This window comes from Echiichthys vipera, assembly GCF_963691815.1.
Source record: "Echiichthys vipera genome assembly, chromosome: X".
In the NCBI taxonomy this organism is placed as follows: domain Eukaryota; kingdom Metazoa; phylum Chordata; class Actinopteri; order Perciformes; family Trachinidae; genus Echiichthys; species Echiichthys vipera.
In genome coordinates this window covers 46,963,654-46,972,021 of record NC_139825.1, presented here as the reverse complement: position 1 = coordinate 46,972,021, position 8,368 = coordinate 46,963,654, and the positions used below count along the sequence as shown (strand labels likewise).

Sequence of the window (8,368 nt, the reverse complement as noted above, 5' to 3'; positions counted from 1 at the left end):
ATGTGTTCCTGACAAAACATTTTGTTTCCTGTTCAAATTGTGTCTTGTTTTCTTGCATCCTGTCTGACGTGTATCCTATTTAATCACATTATGAATTTGAGGACTTCTACAAATCTGTTGTATTTTGAAAGCCAACCATGTTTCCAGTGCATGATAAAAGGTCTACAGGATTACCTGCCAGAAAATACTTTGACTTGATGCCTGGTAAACAAAAACAGCAGCCTGCAGGTACAGAATGCCATTTGGCAGGCAATAATTAATAACTCTAAAGGAATATGAGTAAATTTGAGTGGTAAAGCGTAGCTCACACATTGACACCTCCAGAAGCTTGCAAAATCTATTCATCAGATCATCCAGTCTGTCTGCTATGGCCATCATTTGACCAAATACATCAACCAGAGCATCTGTTAGCGACGGGATATCTCCGTTAATAGTTGTCTTGATGGCTTATTTAATGAGTGCATTTGCCAGAAAAGACACTGGGATGATTTTACGCATGGAATTTATTTATTTATTTATTTAATATGCCGATTATTCATAGTGACTTTACTTTCAGTAACTTTGCTGCAACCATGTGGAGGGCAACTGATTAGCCTCGTTTCTGCAAAGTCACAGTCTTAGTCCTTGCAGCTTTCGTCTCCATCCTGAGTCAAATTCACAAAGTTACACCCCGATTAATAATCCTGTATATATATATATATATATATATATATATATATATAAAATAAAAAGCATAATAGCTCAAGCTTTCATTCCCTTTGTAGCAGAAGGCAAAGGCTTCTGTCTCGTCAGTCATCATGTTGTACACACCTGATGATTGTTACGTAACATTGCAATACCTCGGTTTCAATTCTAAGTAAAACTGTTAAAATGTCTTTGCACTCTGCTCATTAGAAACTCACAAACTAAAACATTTACATAGTTCAAACAATTGTCAAATATTTTCTTCATGTTTCTGCATTTATTGAAATTGAAATTTTGGATCAATTTGTTCTGTCAGTTAAATTTACAACACAATTTCAGTACTTTTACTAATTGTTATGTTTAATGACTTCATTAGATATTTATATTTATATTTATGCTATAAAATATCCAATTTTAGGGATATAAAGCATTGAAAGATACTCCAAGAGTAGAGTAGATAAGCAAAAATACAAATGTCGGCATTTCTATTGCAGAGTTCAAAGGGTTAAACTTCCCCTGCTCAGATGTTACAGTGACACTTTATGTTTTCAGACATGCACCCTGTAGCAAAACACTCCTTTTGATTGACGAGTACACATAGTTTATATCAGCTGGCTGGAAGTCCTCTGGACACAGGGTCTTGTGAAATAAGTACAGCATTAGTTGGGTGGTGATGGGGAAATTTTAGTTGGACTTCATCTGCTTTGTTTGCATTGTTGATCTCTTAAAGTGTCTCACCCTAAAAGGTCAATGTAATGCACTGTTATCCTCACCATTAAGTGGCCATTTCCTGCTTATTAGCAATTCTAATGAGCTATTATAGCTGTCTGTTCATAAATGCACAAGCACGTATGAGTACACACACCCTTCCCAATACAAACGCACACCAGCATAGCTGCCAAACACATGCACTCTATTGCCCCAAGCTCACCTAAAAAAATCCCTGGGGAGAATTTCAAAAAATTCCTGCTTCAAAGCTTCTGCAGCAGAGTCCTAACTGAGCGAAACACTCATCACATGCAACCATTTCGTCTTAAAACAGCCACCCTGAGGCTGTTTGACCCAACCAGAAATTACTTCCTTACACTGACAAACAGACCGAATTAGAAAGTGGCAACCGTCACCGTGTGTTGCTGCTTTTCCATACTGTTTAATTTGTTTTGGCAGGGAAAACCTGAATATACACTCGGCCGATGGCTGAGTGGTTAGAGCAGCCCCCCAGGTAAAGAGGCTGAAGGTCCTCGAAGCAGCCGGCGCGGGTTGACTCCTACCTGCGGCCCTTTGCTGCATGTCTCCCCCTCTCTCTCTCACCCCATTTCCTTTCTGTCCTATATATACAAGGTTGAAAACTGCAGAAAAAATCTTAAAAAATGACATTTTACAAGTTGTTTTTTTGCTATAACACCTGGTTACATATTGTGCAATCGTCCAATGTGCATGTTGCAGACACGAACACAATAACTAACTAACTAAACTTCAAAACAAGACAATATAAGACAAAGTAAAATACTAACAGATATAATATACTAACAAATATGCTATGATTTGATAACTAAAATAAGGCCTGAAAAAAAAAACTGATAGAAAAACAAAGTACGAACACACAGTTGGCAATTAAAACACAAAGAACAGCTGCACACACGTGCACAGACACACACACACACTTGCATACATAAACACACAGCCATAGCCCAAGGATGTTTACTATTGGATGAGAGAGGGCTTTAAAGTTGTGCAAGACTCCTGCAGTCCTGCAAAGTGTGTGTGTGTGTGTGTGTGTGTGTGTGCGTGTGTGTTTACCATCTCTCTCTCTCTCTCTCTCTTCAACCCTCTGTATCCCTCAATCTTTCCCTCCCTTGCTGGGTCTGACTCTAAATCCTGTGATACACAGATGAAAGTTTGTTTGAGCTTGGCCTGCAGCCTCCTCTAGAGCTAGTGTTGTCATCCTGAAGTGACTGACGGTCGGTCGGTCTGTCTGCAGCACCGGCTGGGGATTGCTTGAGGATGTTTGAGCTATCTTGCTGCCAACTGGCTGAGGCCATTCTAGCTGTAATATGGGTGGTTTGTCAATCCTATGACAAGTGAAACAAATGTTGCTTACCTTGTTTGATTGGACTCACTAGACCTCTCCTAAAATGCAATGCCCTCTGCATGCATCACTTTCTAGGTAACTAACTTGCATCCTTGGGCTCTCAAGAAATACTGAGTGATGTTGAAATAAATAATAGTAATAACTTTATTTATATAGCACCTTTCATAACATAAAATGCAGCTCAATGTGCTTTACATGAAAACAATAAAATAGGATAATCCACTTCCGGTTTGGCTGAGAGGGAGTAGACACGTGCCAAGTTTAGCTCCCACATCTTTTGATAATTTCATGTTTCAGGACCCTGAAAGTCACAGTAAAAGACCAGGGGGGCGAAGGTTAACACCGTAGACGAGGCAGGTAGCGAGATTAGCATGCTGGCTATTGCTAACCTCTGGTAAGTGCATTGTACAGCCCTATCCAATGAGTTAAAAGCCCTCTCCATCGATCTCAAAGCCTCCTTTTCAACGCTCGGAGCAAAGCTGGACCCATTCGTGCTACAGTGTCCGAGCATGCTTAGAAGATAGGCTCCCTTGAGATAAATGCAAATCTGCAAGATGAGTGTTTGTCGACAGTGGAGAACCTCCTGTGCCGCACTAGCAGAGAACACTGCTAAGCTGCTGGCTAAAGTGATCTGGAGTCCAGGAGCTTGCTCCGTAACATCAGAGTGATTGGCCTGCCTGAAGCAGTGGAGGGGCCGTGGCTGACTGCCTTCTCTGCGGAGCTGCCCATGGAGGTTTTTGGTGAAAGCTTTCTGGAATCACCGCCAGAATGTGATAGGGCCCATTGCACGCTAGCCGAGAAGCGTAAGTCAGGGCAGAGAGCATGGCCAGTCATTATCAGGCTGCACAGATACCAGGTGTCCATCTATGAGGACTACAGCAGGAGTTGGTGGAACAACGCCAGAGGTGATGTTGGAGCTTTACAACCTGGGCCTCAAACCCGAGTTGCTATACCCTGCCTTGTCATCGTGATGAAGGACGATGGGAGGAAGAGGCTCTCTTTGGTCACTGAGGCTAAAGCCTTCATAACATCCACCCGTGCGGAAGAGACCTGATGACCGCGGGAGGCTGTTGATTTCTCCACATACGAGCCCCTGTCATACTATCTGGATAACCGTGAGTTTATGTGATGCATAGCTGTGTGTTAACCAGCCCCCGACTGGCCGGAGTTTATTTTTAGACCGCAGCATTAGTAGTGACTGTCCTGACGAGTTGCTGATATTCTGACTGTTAAGAGTATTGAACAGAAATTGCTAAATGGACATGGCTAATGGTTAATGTGGCCTGGAAAAGGGAAGTTTAGGGTCCCCTGCTGGAGCTGCTGCCCCCGCGACCCGACCCCAGATAAGCGGCTGAAGATGAGTGAGTGACATAGCTAATATGAGATTAGCCATATATTTTCTTCACAGCTTTATTTTATTCAAATTTTTATCACCCATCACCAAAAGGTTATCTGAAGTATTCTTGTTGTCCCCTAATCCCTGAGACCCTTTAACATACCATCAGATTGATATAAATACCGCTAGAGGACTTGGTAGACCCATCTCTCTATTGGACATGCATGAAGCGATCAAGTCTATGCAAAACTGGAAAGATTGTTTTACAGTCTTTTTTAAGGCTTACTTGATGCTATTAGCCCCGTCCTTGTGAGAATCTTCAATGACTCCTCAAGGCAGACTGCCAAGAACCTTGTATGAGGCATCTATTTCATTGCTCCTTAGACTTAGACTAACCGTAGATTTCTCTTTATTGATCCCTTTGGGATGACTTCCGAAAAGAAAATTGACTTTCCAGCAGCTTACAAAAACACAAGGGAGGTATTAAAAAAATACAGTAGAAGAAAGACAGGGATCCTACCTCATGCGAATGCTACAGACTGTCTCACTTTTTAACATAGATTGTAAGATCATTGCTAAGGTCCTCAGCATCCACCTCCAAAGTGCAATGTCATCAATAGTTTCACTAGACCAGACAGGTTGGAGACATCCATTCTTCAACACCAGATGGCTGCTCAACATCATATTCTCACCTGGATCGAACACTCCCGAGGTAGTAGTGGCGCTAGATGCAGAGAAAGCCTTTGACTTGGTTGAGTGGGGCTTTCTATTTTTCATTTTGGAGAAATTTCGCTTTGAAATTGTATTTCTTGGGTAAAGCTTCTGTATGTAACCCCCTCTGCATCTGTACACAACGGTGTCTGTTCAGCATAGTTCCCTCTCAAACGTGGGACCCTGGCAGGGCTGTCTGCTCTCACCCTTGTTGTTCAACATAGCCATCGAGCCATTAGCCATCTGGCTTAGAAACCGGAATGAGTTTGAAGGCATCACCCATTTGGTCTAGTCCAGAAACTTTCATTATATGCTGATGACCTTCTCTTAGGACCACAATCCATATTTCCCTTTAAAACAGCTGACAAGGGGTTCAAGTATTTGGAGGTGTTTATCACCAGCTCCTTCAGGGACCTTTTTCAAAAGAACTTCTAGCCGCTATTAGATAAGTGCAGGTCAGCCGCTGTCCCTTGCAAGTCGGGTTAATCTTATTAAAATGGTAATTTTACAAAAGTTTCTGTATCTTTTTCAACACCTCCCAAAGTGACTTAATAAATAGTTTTTACTAATCTAAACCAACAACTTAACACTTATCAGCCCGTATCAAAAAACATTTTCCCTAAACCTGAAGGGGGACTAGCACTCGCATTTCTGCCAATACTTCTGGGCCAGTAATTTAATAAACTTTATTTTGGCTCCACGGTTGAGTTGCAGACGTCTGCCCGCCCTGGGGTCGCACTGAGATAACATCTTTGCATTCTACGATTTGCTCAAAGCTCCCCATAACTGCCCATAAGGTCTAACCTAATCAGGTTGCCAATACCATTAAAATCTGGATTCAGATATAATGTCTCCACCTAGTCCTGGGTCTTCCCTGAGGCCTCCTCCCAGCTGGACGTGCCTGGAACACCTCCCTAGGGAGGCGCCCAGGGTTCATCCTTACTAGATGATCCTGAACCACCTCAACTGGCTCCTTTCAACACAAAGGAGCAGCGGCTCTACTCCGAGATCCTCACTGATGGCTGAACTTCTCCCCCTATCAAAGACAAATAAATAAATATAAATATTATAATATATAAATAAATAAACCAAAGAACCAAAAACAATAAATAAAATTGGCTCTAAGTCTATTTTGACACATTGGAAGGTTTAGTTGCGACTTTTATACAGCAAATGAAACACACCGGCTTGCTCAGGTGAAGCGGTTCACAGCAGTCATTTGGTTTGGACCCAAAGTGCTCCCACATGGCAGCTCTGGCGTTCGGCTTTAAAACGAATTGCATCTTTGTTTTCATCCCTCCAAATCTCAACTAGTGTGTCCTCTAACTTGCTCCTCACAGGGCTCTCCTGCTGCACTCTGGGTAACTGACAAATGACTGACATGACACAAGTTAACTCCTCATTACGCTGAGGAAGCGAGAGTTACACCAAGAAAATAGAAACATGGAAATGATCGTGGTTGGCAAAGTTATCAAGCTTATTCATTGATTTAGTTTAAAAGTTATCATGCGATTAACTGATTTATTGCTTTTTGCAACATGCCTACCTACAGTGTATATAAAGTGAATAAAAGGCTAAAACAAAGGCTTAAACACTGGACTGTTGAGTTAAAGAATGGCCTTCATTAGATACTGTAAAATTAAACTGTAATCACAAACACTTTTATTTAGATAATGAATAGAAAACACTGAAAACAAAGTGTGGTACTTGGTACAAGGTGATAACTTAAGGGGAAACTGAGGGCAGAAAGATTCACAAAACTGCACCCTCTACATTTTTAGAAATACTGAACAATGAACTTCAGCAATGATTTCCACTAATTGGATATCCAGTTTTTGGGAAATGAGCCCTACAAGTGCTCATGACACCTAATATATCACATGAGCAACAATTAAACTGCCTTTTTTTCACCAAAAGTATAGCCGATTTTGCCTCACTCCATCCTGTCAGTGGTAATATCCGCTCACTCACCCCTCCTCTAAAAAAACAACATATCTCACCACACATCGCTCATAATCGACACATCAAACGGCCTGCAATTAACATCGCCAGGGGGACAAAGTAGTCCATGATTCTCACTGCGGTCGGCACCTGGCAGGGTAACCTTAGTGCTTAATGAACTGCTGCCGTGACATTCATTAAAGAAGGATTATGCCTTGCTCATTGCCACTTACAATATGTAATCTGTCATTTAAACAAGTGCATTAATGGGATGAATGTGTGATAGGTAGAGAATGGTGGTGGTGGTGGGGGGCAGGGGGTGTTTCTCCATCGATGTTACACCTTCTACTCTGCAATCCTGCCTCCTCACCCTTTCTCCTCACTCCTGTAGGTCCCCATTCTCTCTCCACCGCTTCCCCATTTGGTTTTCCCTCCATTGCTCACCCACTACTGTCTACTGCCCACTTTCTGTCAAAGTGCAGTCAGATAGCCAGGAATAGGCCACTCTAAGCTCCAATCCCACAGGAGGGTTTGAGGCTCTGTCACCTGTAAATGTAAGGAGTATTGGAGGGTTGAGTCTGGGGTTGATGGAGGGAAATTATTATAGGAGAAACTTTGCAAGACCACTCTTCCTTTTCCTGTCTTGCACTTTTCTTACTGCCTCTAACACTCTTATACATGTTTTTTGTTATTTTTGTTCTCTCATTTACTTGTTTATGGATGATTTTTCTTGTTCTCCTTTCTCTTTACTCACCCTCTGCTCTGTCTCTGGCTTGATAGTCTCTGTCGTTTCCATCGCTTAGTCTCTTGGCTGAAATGCTTGCAAAAGTACAGCTCATCCTCTGATCACAACACACACACACACACACACACACACACACATTAGTGCCAGAGAGCCAGTGGAATGATAGGAATGGAAAGAAATGTTGCCTCCACATCTTACCTCTCGCTTAAATTTTTCTGACCTGCAGGTGGCTCTACAAATGCACGCACAAGCACATGGACAAACACCAACACACAAAGATCGTAGATATATGTACACAGCAAGCACGGATTATCATGTGCAGCCATATTATACCAAGATCAACAAACACACGCTGACACACACCACACTAACACTTGCATGAATGCAAAGATGGACACCAGCCAAATCTCCATAGGAATTCTGTTCAATAACGGATGATTCTGTAGCGATGATTTACAGTCTCTGCCAACGTGTACTGTGGTTCGGGCAGTGATGTTCCTTTTTATGTAGTGGAACAAAAACTAAGGATTTGCACGCTGTGGAGGAGGATGCAGGAGTTCATGTCCTATCTCAGGCCAACCGATGCTCTTCCCTGTCTTTACATGTGATCTGAAATTCACCTCATATAGAGCGAACAGTTACAACTTCAGTTTGCAAGTTTAGGCCTCAATATTTTTGCTTTAAGAAGATGCCAGAGACTTAAACAATATTTAATGCTGAAAACATTCTCTGAGATTTCATTCAACAATGCAAGAGGCTCTTGTTTGATCTGAATTGAGAAATCAGAGTCCTCTGACAACAGAAAGCATGACGTTGAGGTGTGTGCTGGCATTACTCTGGTTGTAGAAGTATTTAAACA

At 42.1% G+C, this 8,368-nt stretch overlaps 1 protein-coding gene across 1 annotated transcript in view; it reads left to right on the top strand.

Moving 5' to 3' along the window:
- The window catches only part of ptprt (protein tyrosine phosphatase receptor type T), a gene marked incomplete at its 3' end in the record, with an annotated part of 451,455 nt that overhangs the window by 325,457 nt on the left and 117,630 nt on the right, over positions 1 to 8,368 (top strand). The window lies entirely within an intron of this gene.